A 17,133-nucleotide genomic window follows, 5' to 3' on the forward strand; every position below is an offset into this window, starting at 1 on the left:
TTAATAAGGTCCTCTCTTGAACGAGACAGCGAAAGAGAAGGAGGAGCAGTAGAAGGAGGAGGAGGAGGTTGACATTTCCATGGTAACAATCAATGGTTATCTTCCGCGTCAGCTGAGCCGAAAGGCCTAAAAAGCACTTAGTATGTCACTGTGCACTACCTGCGGAGCTCGGCGACACGTAAAGTCATTACCCTACTGAAGAGTGCAGACCAAATCAAAGGTAAGAATGACGGACGAAACTCAAAGTCGGTCCGAAGCATCCATTTCTCAGCTGATTAGCTTTGAATACCTACAAGAGACAAGCCAGGCTGCGCGCAGGGAAAACAATAATAACTCGTTATACGCTGTTGATCAATACACGATTGTCAAATCGCCACAAAATTACGGCTACGAGTTGCGCGCAATGTACCGAACACTGACGCTCATGAAGGTTCTTAGTAAGACATTGACCCTTTGTATGGTTCGATTGCCAATCGGTACGGAAAATACGAATAGTCCTACACACTGTCCGAGGTTATAGAAAAAGGGTTAAACCAAGAACGATTAACCTGTCCCATCGAAATTCAAGAATTCTCACATAACTCATACCATAGACAGGCCAGATTCTGGTAGGGTAAGGGCTATGTCGCATGCGATCTCCGTCAAACACTTACAGACTAATAACTAAACTTTAGAACGCGCGTCTAAATGATTCGTCAATGGTAAATGGAGAAGTATAACGATTCTTATGCGGTGATTCTACGTTACCTCTTAAGATGGCAGAGTTTCCAAACGGTGTTGTGTGTGTGTGTGTGTGTGTGTGTGTGTGTGTGTGTGTGTGTGTGTGTGTGTGTGTGTGTGTGTGTGCGTGTGTGTTTCAGATGTCATAATAGTTCGAATTTGCTTTTCAACATAACGGCCGCGAGTTTGTGTCACTGATTCCAACCATCCATCAAATCAAGGTCGTAACACTGTTTAGTCTTCATTGTCATGTTTGAAACATAATCATCGAGAAACTCGTCACTTATATCAACCAAAGTCATTGTTAGATTAGCTCAGTTAGGTTCTCCAACCTCTCATCTTAATGATTAATTCAATTCATTCAAGTCATTGTGACTTGATTAATAAAGTTTGGCGTTGCCTAGGTAACACAAGGAGGCAAGCAGCCCCACCCCCTTTTGTTTGGTCACTTCGAAATCTATACCTCCTTGTCAATAAGTTATCAAAGATTACCGTCTGCCACAACGTTAAGGGGTTTTTGACGAAACTGATTCTCCGAAGATTTGTTTTCCTGTATCTATGCCACGCTAAGCGTTTTACTGTCAAGATGTTAAGAATTCAGTAAATCCGTATCTACATCATGTGCTGCGGTAACAAATTTCTAACATTTTTTTTAAACGGATGAATACGAACCAAGTACGCTTTCTCGGTCTTGCAAAGGAATTAAGATGTCTGTCAAGTTAACAAAAGATGAACAAAAGAAACAAAGAAGCTATCTAATATCCTTGGACCAAAGGAAAACTAGTACGAACAGCGTTGCAAAAAAAAAAAGAAAGAAAGAAAGAGAAATTCTAGAGATACATGCACCAGCTTTAGATAACAAATTGTATTCTCCTTGAATTGCAAAACGTTGTTGAGAAATGCAGCGAGATCCACAATGCATGGCACACAGTTATCCATGAAATATTCCATATAACGCTTTTTTCTCAAAGCGCGGTGACTATCACCCTTCGTTGATGGTGCGTACCTGAGAGTTGCCATGCCAACGCATACGTTTGCATCATCACAATGGTAGCCTCCGCAAAGCAAAAGAAAAGAGAAATACATACGCGGAAAAAATCTCTAAAAACCTTGGAAAGGATACACGCTCCATCTGTCTTCTCAGGTGTGAGAGGAGGGAGGAGGAGATGAAGATGAGGTTGAAGAGGATCGGAGGAGGTGTGGAAGAGGAGGAGGAGGAGGAGGAGGAGGAGGAGAGGTTGGTGGAGACGTAACGGCCCTGGAAGTAGTGATGTCTAGGAGCAGAGAGATGGAGAGAGATCAGAAGGAGAGATAGAGGGAGAGAAAGTGAGAAAGAAAGAGACAGAGGGAGGGAGAGAGGGGGAGAGATGGAGAGAGAGAGAGAGAGAGAGGGGGGGGGGGGGAGATGGAGAGGAGGCCCAACGCATCTTCTCATCTTGCTTGACTGGACATTCGACATCTGTCATTCTTTAACCGCAGCCAAGAAAGTGATCTTACAAGCGGCGTTTCGTAACCATTCCCTCTTTTTTTTTTGTTCATTCGCAAAGCAGCGGCTCATCTTTGAAACAAAATTCACAGTAATTAGTCACATAAAGGGCATAAATGGTATAGATTCATTCGATTTCCAGACGACTCCTGACAGTTCTAAACGTTTCCTTCTCTATACAGGACTGGTGCAACGATCTCTCCTAATTAAGGTGCAAAGTCAACTCTGTCATGTCCGTATAGCCGGGTTCTCTGTGTATGTTCTCAGTGGTATAACAGGATGTTGCTCATCCTGCACAAGTTAAGGTTCATATCTACCTAAGATGTAATTTCTTTTCACACATTATCATGACATCTTCCAGCTTCTATAAATTTGAAATCGCTCAAGAAAAGGAACAAACTCAAGGACAGTGGCGTACTAACGACAAAATGCAATAATAAGTGAGGCTGATATCATCCATGTAAATACACACACACACACACACACACACACATATATATATACAAACAAACACACACAAAAACACACATACACGCACTCATTAAAGTAAGGAGAGCATCAGCAAAGATAAGCCTTGTTAGATATATCAAAGGAAAACCAACCTTTTTTCACAAATGATCAGAAACAAGGCAGGAATATAAACTACACATAATGTCCATGATTATTGAAGCAGTCTCTTTTCTGCATTTCCCCACCCCTAACCCACGCCCACAACCACTAGTCTCTGCTAGTCCCGGCATCACTCTTTTAGTTTTTTCGTTTTGAGTTGGCATCTACTTCGAAAATTTGTTGCGTTACCCGTCGCATCACCGCCATCCGCGTTTCGTGCCGAGCTCCATTTCACGCTCACGTAGCATTCCATTGCTCCAGTGGAGTGTGCGCCTTGGAGAATGCCGAGCCCAAACCCGCCGTTCAATTTTCAGCTTGTTTGACAAGCAAACTTGCTCTTAAGAACACGGAAAGACACAGAGAAAAAGATAAAGATAGGGAGAAAGAGAAAAAAGAAGAGAGAGATGGAGGGATGGAGGGAGGGAGGGAGGGAAGGAGAGGTCTGTCTTGTTTTTACTTTCAACAGACTGGCATTTGTACTGACGAGGGTTAATTGCGAGGCTTGTAATTTTTCTTCAGCTTTTCCTCAGCCGCGTTGAACATCCAGCCTGTTGTCACGGTCAACACCGAGATCTGGAATTTTCTAAGTTTAAGTGCTTTGTCTACAGTTCCCCCTTTCATATCGCTTTGCCACCGAGGCCACCTCCCCATCTCCTCCAACCCCCCCCCCCCCCGCGCGCACTTATTTCTCTCTTTCTGAAGTTATAGGCCTACCACAGGAAGATGCCAAATGCCCGGATCGCAGTACTCGTCGAGGACACTGCTAAGTTTAGCTCGTTTGATCTCGAGGATAACGTACCACGTCAGTGCCACTGCGAATCATACGGTCCGACGTTATCTAAACATCTTGCTTTCCCTTTTCCCCCTGTTTTTTTTATTTGGGGGGGGGGGGAGGGAGGGGAGGATGGGGTACTGAGGCATCAAATACAATTCGACGTTGGCATATACTATAGGAAAACAAAAGTTTCCCCTTCTAAGAAAAGAAGCATGCACTGGTTCTCGGAGATATTCTAAATTGACAGTATAGACACCGACTGAACAGACCACTTAAGTCACTGAATTTGTGCTTTAGTGTGCTGAAGTGTGCTTTAGTCCATATAAAGTAATGAATAGATGATTACAAATATCTCGTACCCAGTTGTTTTACAAAGCAGCATCTGAAAGCCTGACGTATAAGAAGCTACACCTGTATAATGATAAACTTCGATATGCTGCGAGGTTGACTGATGGTTAAGCTGTGAATGCCCGTAGCTTTAAGTAAAAATAACCCAAGACTGCTGTACAAAAGTTGTGCGCAAAGCACAAATATACTCATGCATACACATACATTCATGTACATGTCCAAGCAAAAAACAACAACCAAAAGCAACGTTGTTTGCACAGATTCACTTTGGTACTTTTACATTGTAATACAAACCCTTCCATCTCTTTTAATATATGATATTAACTATGTAAAAAAGCACGCGCGCAGGCGAACACGCTCCATATACGCATAATAGAATGCACTCACAGACCTATTATGCGAGACCTTTTGAAAGTACAGTAAAAAAAAAAAAAATCTCAATGATGCGTTCAGTCCACATGATTAGCTCCCTATAAAGACTGGTGCCCTATCACGCTCTACTTACGATGCGCGGTGTTTTGGATCAGCCTTCACTATTCAATACCCCCTAATTCCCTACCCTCGTTACATATTTCATTAGAACAAACATCAGTCTATTGATAAGCCAAAAACATTTCTTAAAGAATGATGAGACTGCGTAAGACTCAACCGCAGCTCTCCGTATTTTTTTTTTTTTTCTCGTCATCGCTCTCGCGATAAAGATCGAGTCATTACTTCCACTCTTTCTCCTCTCCGCGCAAGATCTTCCGTGGAGATTTCTAACCTTGAACTTTTTTGGCGTGCTGGGTTAACTTTTCTCACAGATAGAGAAGAAGAAGAATGAAAAAGAGAAAAAACGACATCATCAAATTCCTGCGGGAACAAGATTGTGATTCCACAGGATATAGCATGCTACAGTAACTTTTTCAATATCCGGTTCGGGATAGTGAACGAGATATAGGGAAGGGGGGAGGGGAGAGGATGAGGGAAGAAGATAAGGGTAGGAAAAGGAAAGGGGGTCAGGAGAAGAAAGGGAGAGAGAGGATTGACAGAAGAAGAGAGGGGTGAATGAGAGCTGCCGTGTGTCCGGAAAAGGTCAATCTTCTCTCTGTTTTCTCACTATGGCGTTACCCGGTAATCACTGGTATACCCATCTTGTGGAACATTATGTCGAATCTGCAAAAGGTTAGAACACGAACAGGCCCCTTAGAGTTCGCCGATTCCTGGCAAGACAACTTTGAAAAGAATTGTCTTGCTTTTCCTTCAATTTCGTTGATTTCAAGATGCTTTCCACTTCATGTTACGTCCTCATTCTATATTCTTGTTCTATTTCTGCATTTTTCTGTATGCAGAATCTAGAAGGTAGCAACGGGTGTCAAAATATTAAATATTGCGACTCGACGCATATTTCTTATCCTGTGGAAAGAGTTTAGTCCTGTAAGTGCAGTTCCAAGTTGGTTTAAAGCTACATTTACCCCCAAATATGTGTGTGGAAGGATTGATTGCATGAAGCAATATTAGCAAAACACATCAATGAAATTTGAGGAAAATCGCACGATTCCGTTCGAAAGTAGATGAATAATAATAAAGTTTCGTTCCCTCCGTTGCCGAATAAGAAGACTAAAACTTCTTTTTAGCCCCCTAATAAAAACCCATACACATTTCTCCGACTTCATCATACTAACATGTGTTGAAAATTAATTTATTCCCCCTTCCTGTTGATAGAGGTAAGTCGAGTCCTCTTTCATTATGGCAGGAAAAAGAAATATTGTATCCTAATGCTATTGGGACAACACGAATTGTTGTTGTCTTCTCCAGCGATGGTGTCACATGAATTTAACCAAAACTTTGTCGATTCATAGCGTTTTAAACGGATAGTCCCAATTTCCTCAAACTTGTGATATATCTTCATTCCCTGAATTCTTGACCCCAAAAAAAGTACAATCGGATTTCCGCATTGATAACTTTCAAAATGATTAAACAATTTGAATACTATTTCAGGGTATGAAACCATAACTTCCTACCTACAATTTTCAGAAAACCTCATTCAACTTGGTTGAGTGGTCACAGAGAATATAATATGTGGGTCGTTGCAAAGCATGTCATGGGTCCGTTTCTCCCAAGTTCAGCACTTGGATGCTCTTGGAACTATGAACACAATGGACAAAACTTGGAGGGAGGGGATTCCTGACATGCTCTACAAAGATCATCATTTCTCTTTGACCATTGAAGCAAATCGGGTGTGAGATGTAGGTAATAAGTTATAGTTTTATACCTTGAAATTGCATAGGGATTGATTCTCTAGTTCCGAAGTTATCGTGTTGCGGAAATTCCGATAGTATTTTTTTTTGTACATACGGTATAAACATATTAGGGTTAATTCCCCTTTAATGAATAAAGAGAAATCAGACCAAAAATTGCAGAGGTTTCTTCAAAATCTGATTTTGCTCCATTAAGAGCATTAACTTGTACATGACGTACAATTTAGTGTAACATCGATCTGTCCTTTAGAAATAATTATGAAGGGGGAATGTGCAGCAAAAACAAATCTTTGTACATTGTATCACGCCATCATAATCAAAACTGAAGGTTACCTTGGTGGATGTAATGTTCTGATAAATGTCATTAGATACAAGGAGATTGGCAAACAAGGTGCAGTTTCTCTTTAATAAATTCATGTTTATCCCTATATCCCTTTTGACAGGCATGAAATGCGTGAGGTTTGCAGTTACCGTGTTCGCAGGTTTGATTTGCTTGTGTGCGTGTGTGTGTGTTTGTGTGGTTGATAGCCATTGTGCCGCTTTGAGGGAATGCTGAAATGGGAATTTTGAAGAGAGTTTTAGTACATTGATCAGTGTCTTAACTATCATCTCTTTTCTGTTTCGTGAAAGCTTGTTGTTGCAAAAACAAAATAGTTTTTTACTTTCCTTTTAGCTATTTTTTTCCGGGGGGGGGGGGGTGTGCATTGGAAGGATGTAATGGCTGCCCAAACCAGTCGTATAAGCACTGTTAAGTGTCACTTATTTTGAAGAAAGATACATCAATCTTTTTTTTTTTTCTATCAAGGCTAGCATTCACGTTGGTTTTTGTTTTGTGTGCCCTTTATTTATTTCGTTTGTTTGTTTGTTTGTTTGTTGATTCGTTGCGGTTGTTGCTTTTGCATGTGTGTGTGTGTGTGTGTGTGTGTGTGCGTATGTGTATGTGTGTGTGCTTTCATGGTGGTTTATCCGTTCTCCCATAGCACCCTTCGCTAAACTCACGCGGCTTCCGCGGTTTCCCATTTTTGCAAGTTCAAGTAAAGTCATCGTCAACGCCATAAGCAAGTTTTATAGAACAGTGAAAGGGAGGCAACGCACGAGATAATGGTGATGAACGAACAGCGCACGCAGGCATGACGTTTTTTTCTCTCTGCAGATACCGGCCGTGCATCGACTGTGCGTAGGAATGCGCGGATTGATACCTATGACATTTCAATGCACTTTTTTTTTTCTTGGGCGCTATGCATACGAATCAAATGCAAAATTTCCGGTAATAATCTACCGTCTGCGTTCAGTATTCTCTCTCTCCTTTCTCTACCCTCCCACATCTCTCCCTCTCCCTCTTTCCCCTCTCCCTCTCTTAATTTTGTTTTCGCCCTCCTATTATCTGACAGAGCCGTGCCTCTATTAGCCACTCTAGGGACAGATAATATTGACATGATATTACGAACACTGTCGGGGTAATATGCAGTATATCAGGGCCGATGGCTGTTTCATTGCGGTGTTTGGCAGTAAATCAAAAATCTTCATCCTCATATTCTCGCAGGACACGACCCGACTCAGGAGGGATAAATAGGCTTAGCCGGCTCATGCGCAGAAACGCTAGTGATACCGAAGCTACTGAGTGTATATAGTTGATGTTTTCTCATGCTCCAACAAATCTTCTGAGATAGTTGATGTTTTCTTATGCTCCAAAAAAAAAAAAATCTCCATCGGGGAAAGTATATAATTTTACTTTCAGTAAAACTCAGCGAATTCTTTCTTGTCTGCGTTTTTTACAGTACTTGAATTATGGTATAGTAATGTGAAATCTCAATGTGTTCTGAATGAGGGACCTCCGCGGCGGCGCCGAAGAAGAACTTCAATGCGCTTAAAATCCTTGTATCCCTTTTGCACCCCCCCCCCCAAAAAAAAATAGATTCCTTTCAGTTAAAGCTGGTATATCGTAGAGGTATAAGTACTTCAGAACTTTCTTCAGGAAGGTAAAACTGGAGACTTCTTTCTGACGAAGGGGAAAACAATGCAATAGATTTCCAACTAATTTATTCGGATTCCCCCCCCCAAAAAAAAAAATAAATAAATAAAACCGTTTTTCTCCGTACAAAAGGAGAAGGCCACTTCGAATGACATAGTATTATTTTTTTATCCTTATTCATACAGTATATACTATGTACTTTTATAGAATATCATTATGGGGTATATTACCGTAAGATTTCATACACGATGCTATATGAGACATTCGTCTTCAACCATGCGAAATTTCGTGACGTTTGCAGAAGGGATATGCGACCTTTAAATTCGGGCAATCCCCCGATGCATTGACGTATACATGTTTTATTTTTTTCATGCACCTTTTGTTGAGTCCATGATTTGATTCGTAACACGAAACAAGGAAAGAAAGAGATAAAAAAAAACAACAACAAGTGACTAACAGGCACAGTGTTCACAGGTATAAATACGGACGACCGAAGTACGCGCGGGAAACGGTTGTTGATATCATGTATCCGTCAACGCCAAGCGCTCAATAAAATTTGACACATATCAGTTTGCCTCAAGCCATTAACCAGGAATAATTCATGAACAGTACAATGTGCCATAGCACTTGCGGTGGAGTATTTATATCTGTGTGTGTGGCAGTGTGTGTGTGATGGAGAAGGGGACTAGTGCTTTTAAATTATGGCGTTCACCATAAACAATTATACTTGCGTGCTATAATGCATACTGTAAACCTATGTTTGACAATCATTATTTTGATCATATTTTGTGTATGCATGCATTGACAGAAAGGTGTTTATTGTAACATTTACACTGTATATGTATATGTATATATATATATATATATATATACACATATATTAGTACTTTCATCCCTGACGAAGGGGGAGGCCCACGAAAATTCGGATTTTAAATCAAAATCAAGGCAATTGGCATTTAATGCATTCCTCTATTGTGACATTATTATTGCTATATATATATATATATATATATTATATATATGATATATATATATACATATATATAATATATATATATTAAATATATATATATGTATATATATATATGTATAATATATATATATATATATATATATATATATATATATATATATATATATAATTAATACACACACACACACACACACATATATATATATATATATATATATATATATGTATATATATATATATATATATATATATATATATATATATATATTTTCATACTTCCCTAGGCAGTAAGATGCTATCGAAACCCTTTTTTTTAAATGAAGTTGGTCGGGACTATTGTGGTTCTCAATTGCGGAACAAGTGATTTTAAAGTCAACAGTGGAATTCATGTTGCGTTGTTTGCAGATGAGTCACGGAGTCACGTGCACTTGTGCATCACAAGGAAATAGACACCTGAAATGATACAGAAAACACTGTTTTCAAGTGAAATGACGAAACCTTCATTTTTGATACTGAACGTTACAGTGTAGCGCCATCTTAGGAATGATGACGTCAGAGCGTTTTTGAAAAAAAAAAGTGATTTGTTGAAATGATTTATATCATGGTGTCCTTTTATGACTCAGTATGAACCTTTAATAGGAGATATTCTCTAAATATCTAACATGACATATCAAGAAACATGCGGTGTGTGTGTATGTGTGTGTGTGTGTGTGTGTGTGTGTGTGTGGTGTGTGTGTGCGTGTGTGTGCGTACCTGTAATACTCAGTAGTTATGCGTTGTCCGAACAGTCTACGACAATCTCCGTTCCCCTCCCGAAGCACTCTATACCCACGACTAGTTCTGAGTATAGCCCATTGCTCATTTAAAGTTCGAGAAGGTGTCTCTCACGAGATGGCACATTCACAATATTTTCTCCAAAAAAAAGAACACTCTAACGAATAATGATGATAATAATAATGATAACGATGTTTTAATGACGCACGATGAATTATGATCATGACGCTTTAATCTGGGATGCTTGATATTATTGTCGAATAATGAAACTAGCGTATAGTCATGCTGTCATGGTTACCGGTCAGGGATGCAAAATTGTATCTCTGCTGGAGAAATTTTAAAAAGAAAAAAAAGAAGACCCATTTCAACCGTCTGCTTTTCCCCAGACTGCGCATTATGAAGCTGAGAAACTGAGGTGGCGCACATTTACGAGGAATGCATGGCTTCAAATCCTGCTGAGTTATAAGGACAGGTACGGCTAGGGAATATTACTGAATGCATTTTATGGAGCATAATCTTCCATTACAGTTTCGCAACGATGGGGGGAAAAGAATTTCTGGAGTTTAAAAGAAGAAGAAATCAGATGACAATGTCTTTTCTTCAACGATGAAATTTTGCATTACTCTGACGCATTTTGAAATGCACCAGAGGGTTCTTAAAACTTGAATGACACGCTAGGTCGAACTCTAAAAAGTCTAAAAAGGTTCTTACGAATAATTTGATTTCTACATATCAATAGCGCGTGGGCATGCTCCCTTGTGCTCTATGCACGCAATCCATCACCAATAAACCATCGCCGATGTTGGAATGCCGTGATGTGCACCAATTGGATAGATTAATGCCGATACTGAACATGCTGGACATGTATTCTTGACCGTTTATCATGTTAGAATCCATGAAGAAGACCGAACCATTTTCATCACAGACAGTTGTAATGTTTTCACCATAATGATATATGATTTATATATCTACACTGTAAAAACATCGGTGTTAGATTTAACACCACGGGTGTTAAATCTAACACCGATCAAACTTCACTAAAGGACCACACCCACAGGTGTTAAAAATGCACTGTGATGGTGTTGAATAGTATTCACTTGACACTTCGTGGTGTTAATTTGACACTGTACCTGGTGTTATTTTGACACTGTACTGGTGTTAATTAAAAAATGACACCACATGGTGTTGATTTGATATTTGTTGGTGTTAATATCAATGGTTTAACACCCGTCCAGCTTCAATAAGAGACCACACCAGCTGGTGTTACTTTGGTGTAAATTTATTTTCACATTTTTTCAAAAATCTTGTATTTTAATGTAAAATTCTTGATCGTCTTGTTTAAATTAAAAATCAACAAGAAGTGCAGTTACTAAGAAACTCTTCAAAAAACAGTTTAAAATTTGGAAATGACACCCGGAGGTGTTAATTTAACACCATAAATGAGCATCGAAAATTTAATACCAGCTCGGCGTTCACTATTCAACATCGGACTTTTTGCAGTGTATGTACGCATACACACACACACACACACACACACACTAACAACAGTCACATGTGTATAGTATGTATATGACAGTATGAGGAAGCATTCTACATCTTTTTTTTAATTGGTTAACGCAAAATATTGACACAAATCATAAAACACAATGAAATGTAAACTAAGTATTAATGGAATCTTCCAAATTTTCGACGATAGACATTTCGAAGGAATAATGATAAAGCATATGGAGTCACATACTGGAACTTACTGAAACTGAACTGAAACTTAATATATATCATAATATATCGTATATCATTTGACCATGTGCATGCGCATATGCGTAATGTAAGGCGATAGAATAGTTTTTGTGGTTGATACTCAGAGTAGGAAACATAATTTCTGCCCTACCGAAATGGTGTTAGATTAAAAAAAATACTCACAAAAGGGGCCTATTCAAATTCATGAAATTTTCCTCAGTCGAGATGTTTTCATTGAAATTGTTTAACAAATTGCCCTACATCGACGTAAATAAGGATTATTATAAGCTTATTATAAAAACAATATAGAACCAACACTTGCTGGCGGACGGAAGCTCGGTGGTCTAGTGGAGATGACGCCTGTCCGGAGATCAGGAGGTCGTAGGTTCGAATCCTGCTCGAGTATGTATGCCCATGATTTCTTTTGTCAGCGCTACTGCTGAAACACTGATCAATTCAGTGCTTATTTACGTCGATGTAATGTAGGGCAATTTGTCAATCAATTGCAAAAAATAAAAAATGAAATTGGGCCCATGATATCAAAAATCAAAAACCTTATCGAGAAGAAAACCATGGTTAATAGATTGGATTGATTGATTGATTTGATGCGCCAAAGTAGTCACACACCCGACGTGAATGGATTGAATTCTGTTTATTAGTCAAGGAGTGATCAACGTGTTAAGTTGACAAGTAAGTCAAAAATTGAGTGAGAAATGGGATTCCATGAAATCTCATTGTCTTTGTTCAATATTTCACTTATAAATCATATGCATTTCTTTGTGCATTTTCCTTGTTTAAGTTTACAAGTAGATACAGGGTATAAAATTGTCGCACTTCAAGTTCTGCTTTTTGTGTCAACCCCTGCAAGCCTATCGAACATAAGAAACATTGTGAAATTAAATTACCCTAGCAATTTATATTTCTCATTGATCTTGACAAGCTTCTGTTATATTGTCATCACGACGTCAAAATGTCGTCTTACTTTCATATCTTGGATATGTAATCCTATATTTCTTTGTAAAATTTGCGTTCATGAAAAAGTTGCAAAACCAATGAATGAAACGCAATGTAAGTAAGAGAGAGAGAAAGATATAACCATTGACCAATTTTTGTTTTCTCTATCTTTTATTTTCTATTCCCCGTCTTTCTCTCACGCACACACGCACGCACGCACATACACACACACACACACACACACACACACACATACATACATACATTTTCTCAAGAGAGGACAGCTCGCATCTCTTGAGAGCCAGTGAAAGTATATAAGCAAACTGGTTGTTGCCCGAAGGGTGTTTCGACCACGTCGTCAATCGCGGTTTCATTACTAGCGACAACCGCCGTGGGCGAGTCATAACACAACTTTTTCCCCTTCATCCCCCCCCCCCCCCCCTTTCTTCTTTCTCTCCGTTTCTTCTCCCCGCCTGCGAAATCCGTGTTACGAAACGTGTAGCGTGGGTTGTACTGAGTGCGGGGAGAGATGTAGCCCCGAGGAAAACGGAAGTTCGGGAAGGGGGAGAGGAGAGTAAGAGAGAGAAAGAAAGAAAGAAATGAAGAGAGAGGGAGGGAGGGAGAGAGGGGGAAGAAGAGGGAGAATCAGGCATCTGGAGACATTTGCGAATAACTAATTGGCGCCAAAGATCCAATGTGGGAACGTGCGTTTGACATTAACGAGCAAACGTCATACGTTTAGCAGGTGTGCATTCGGCGTTCCTTACCTACTTTTTTTTTTTTTTTTGTTTTTTTTTTTTTGGGGGGGGGGGTTCCCCGTCAATGTGATTTTCAATGTACTTGTCCTAGTCCCTGACGTGTGACGTTGGATTAGTTATTGACTCTGCAAGAAGTTTGACCGAGGTTTTCTTGACCTAAGTATTCAAATCAGAATGCTGACGGTTGATCATTAAGGCGCGGGAGATTAGTTTGCTGAAAAAAGCGAAAATTGGGCCAGGTACACCAATGTGTGGTTCACTAATCACTGTCACGCCCGCGTTGAAGGAGAGTATTCTCAGTACAGTGCAAATAGTTATCGTACGAGACATTAATGATACAGCAGGAGCGAAACGTTCATGCCTGGTTATCAACTTGATGATGAATCTGTTGCACCGCCTGAAGGAAATAATGACCCATCAATGACGTCTTATGAACACGGAAAGAATAATGCCAGTAACCTCTTCCGAATGACTACATGTATGTCTTTTTGATAACAGAGATAATGGCCTTCTTTATCCAGGGTTATCTCTTCAGTGTTCCCTTCTGCTCAACCAGAGGGCCCTGTCATTACCATTACCCTTTTTGCCACGTACACACCCGAGTAGAGAGAGATATGGTGGTTGAAAACATTTTGTCCGAGGACGTCTAGGCACTTGACGAGATTTAGACTCACGACTTCCCATTAGAAGTCATGGATGTAGAATGTCTACTATACCACAGTGATTGATGATTCCTAAATCATGTTTATCCCATTATTACTCAATTGAAAAAAGGAATGATTATAGCCATCAGAAAATTAAAAAAAAAAACTTTCGACGATGAATTTACTTTTTTGTCCGATTTACCTTGTCTGCAGTCATCAGACAACATGCAAAATTGCACGTTTTTTATTTCCAGTGCTTTCTTCTGGCAGTTTTTTTTTAACTCTTTCCCTTTGTTTCCCATGGTTCATGTTTGCGCTACAATAAAACGTATTACTTTAGTGAAGCAAATTTGTATTTCTGGTTTGTTAAGCGATCTCTATTGTGTACTATGTTGTTTACTCAAGTAACAGATTCGCAACACAAAGAGCTGACCCGGGGAGCTGGCCTGTCTTTGGGACTGAAAATCTGTTTTCCATGCCGACACAGCACAGTATATAGATAATAGAAAGCTAGCATCAAACTCGTTGGTACAGCTTCGTTGATAATTGCTTTGATTTTTTTTTTAAATTCCATTTTCCATTCTCCCGTTTCCATTTTTGACTATGGACAGCGAAAAGCAAAACTATCCACGCGAATGAAATATGAAAATGTTGACGAAGCTTCAGCTAATGAGATTTACTGCATGACCTTGTCACCACTTGCCATTTTGCTTGAACACATTAGTTTTTCCCCTGGTAGAGCGAAATAGGGTTCCGGACAAAGGTGGCCTACCCCGTTCGCTCCGAGGCTCAGAACCCCATAGACTTTATATTAACACTCCGGTTTAGTAGGGGCAATGGGTTACATTTGTAGATAGAGGTACTCAGGGAATTCCCCTGACCACGGCATTTCCACGAAACGAGAGGAGTTCAAAAGTACCGGACACAGACGGTAAAATCTCAAAACACATCTCTGTTCGGAAAACAGAAAAGAGAGAGTATACCCCTCAGCGTCAATAGCTAGTGCACATTTTGCATCAGCTCAAACAGTTTTCACTTTCAGTGTTGTTTATTTCCTTATTTCTCAAAAACAGAATAAAAAAAGAATACTTGTGGTAACACGCACAAAACACATCTCACCAAAAATACAGTAAAAAGTGTACATTTGTACATTAACAATCATTATGCTTATATTGCAGATGAACAGAGAGAACAGCGGAACAGAGAGAGAAAAAAACACGTACACAAACACACACACACACACACACACACACACACACGCACACACACACACACACACACACACACACACACACACTCAAACACAAAATATTGTGCTTGTCTGCCTTGAAACGATGATGTCTGTTGAACCGCAGACCGACGGACAGATAATAACTAATGCAGGGCATAAGCTATAGAATACTGCTCTAATCAGTATTTTTCATCTCCTCCGCGTACAACTTGTTTTGTTTTCTTTGGTTTGGTTTCTGTGCTGTATTTGGTTTGGTTTCTGCGCTTATTTTCTTTTCTACAAGTCAATGCAAGTACAGCAACAAATCATATATTCCTAGGGAAAAAGGCAATAGACTGTGGAATGATAATTTCTTGTTTACGTGAGTGTGTAGATTGGTTGTGGTTTTGTAATTTGTTTTGTAATCATGCTTCTTTCAATAGTTCTATGCTCATCGTGGTTCTAACATTTATGTGTTTATAAGAACGACCGTTACATGTGTTTGTAATGTAATGGTATACCACCAGATGCATATACACAAAAAGGGTCAACGTTCGGTATTGCGTATCCATGACTTCAATCAGAGGTTGTTTTCTTTTCTTTTTCTGTTTTTTTTTTCTTCGCCGACGACAATTCAAGTCTCCGATGAAGCCTTCTGAGACAGACGCAATGAATAGATCCGAGCCAGAAGTAGACCGTTGATTCGGCGAAACTTGAGAACGCGCCGTGATAGTCTCTCTGTGTAACGCAAGCCGCAGCCTTGTTTACAAGTCTCAGTCTTATAACGACATGTTTGGAGACGCTTCTGTTTTGATATGTACGCAGAGAGCGATGAGAACGCTTCACAATGAAGTGCAGAATATAATGTTTTCCTAAACTTGACACCGATCTCAAAAAGAAGCAGAAAAGGACAGAAAGAAAGGAAAAACGTCGATGTCACAACAATAGTTTCACAATAACTAACATGCTTGGACTTGGAGTCTCTGCGCCAAGAGTCGGTTAATTGCAAAACCAAGATGGGGAATATAAATAAAAGAAAATATAGGCAAAAATAAAGCAAATTCCAAAAGACAAGAAAAAAGAGACAAACACACCAAGAAAACGGAGAAATTACTCCAAACTTTCTTTTTGCACCTTATGTACTTGGTGGGGACTTTTTTGCCACCAGCCTCAGCCTGCCTATATACTAGTAACAGATTCTAACATGACATTCGGTAATAGAAGAAAAAAAAAAGTACTAGTAGACGATATAAGGACGGGGGGGGGGGGGGGCAACCTGCATAGCTCTTAAAAAGTGGGATTATAGGGATATTACTATGGATGTCGGCGGCAGATATAGAGTTTGTTCCCCTTAGTGCTGCCTTCGAGACACCCACACTCTGTGCGTGGGAAGACGAGATGCCGGCCCGTCGAGGCGTTCATTTGGTGGTGACGGCGACGATGAAATGGGGGTGGGGTGTGTCATTGCAGACTTTAAGCCACAATTCAGAACAAAGAAAGAGAAGGAGAAAGAGAGAATGAGAGAGAATTGTGGGGGAGAATGGCTTGGCTCATTAGAACTATCTCTCAAAGTGATCTGTCCCATATAGCGCATGGGTGTAAGTGACCTTATCAATAAGGAACATCTGTCGATTACCATTTTGCCTCCAAGCAGACAGAGGCATCCTCGTTTACCTTCGAGACATCACTTTCACCCATGCCAGATTCCCACCATTTTACTCCCTCCCACATACCATTGGACAGATGGTATAATGGCGACTGGCACTCCTGGTAGAAAATATTGTACCGCGGGCAGTCTTGTCAGGCTAATGAAATGGGGAAACATGTCAAAATGTTTGGGGAAGAATGCAACACTTATGGACATCATATATTACGAACTGATCTGTGGACACATGTTTTCTCAAGATATCAGACAAGTCCACTTCCAGCCGTC

At 39.9% G+C, this 17,133-nt stretch overlaps 1 protein-coding gene and 1 non-coding gene across 2 annotated transcripts in view; both read left to right on the forward strand.

The window, feature by feature from the left end:
* LOC139719182 (uncharacterized) overlaps positions 1-17,133 on the forward strand; it is an 89,505-nt gene that overhangs the window by 12,765 nt on the left and 59,607 nt on the right. The window lies entirely within an intron of this gene.
* Trnas-gga (transfer RNA serine (anticodon GGA)) lies at positions 11,968-12,040 on the forward strand. Its single transcript has one exon. It is a non-coding gene; the product is annotated as a tRNA-Ser (tRNA).

This window comes from Diadema antillarum, unplaced genomic scaffold (assembly GCF_040938485.1).
Source record: "Diadema antillarum isolate AM-2024a unplaced genomic scaffold, OU_Dant_1.0 scf00000107, whole genome shotgun sequence".
Lineage (NCBI taxonomy): Eukaryota > Metazoa > Echinodermata > Echinoidea > Diadematoida > Diadematidae > Diadema > Diadema antillarum.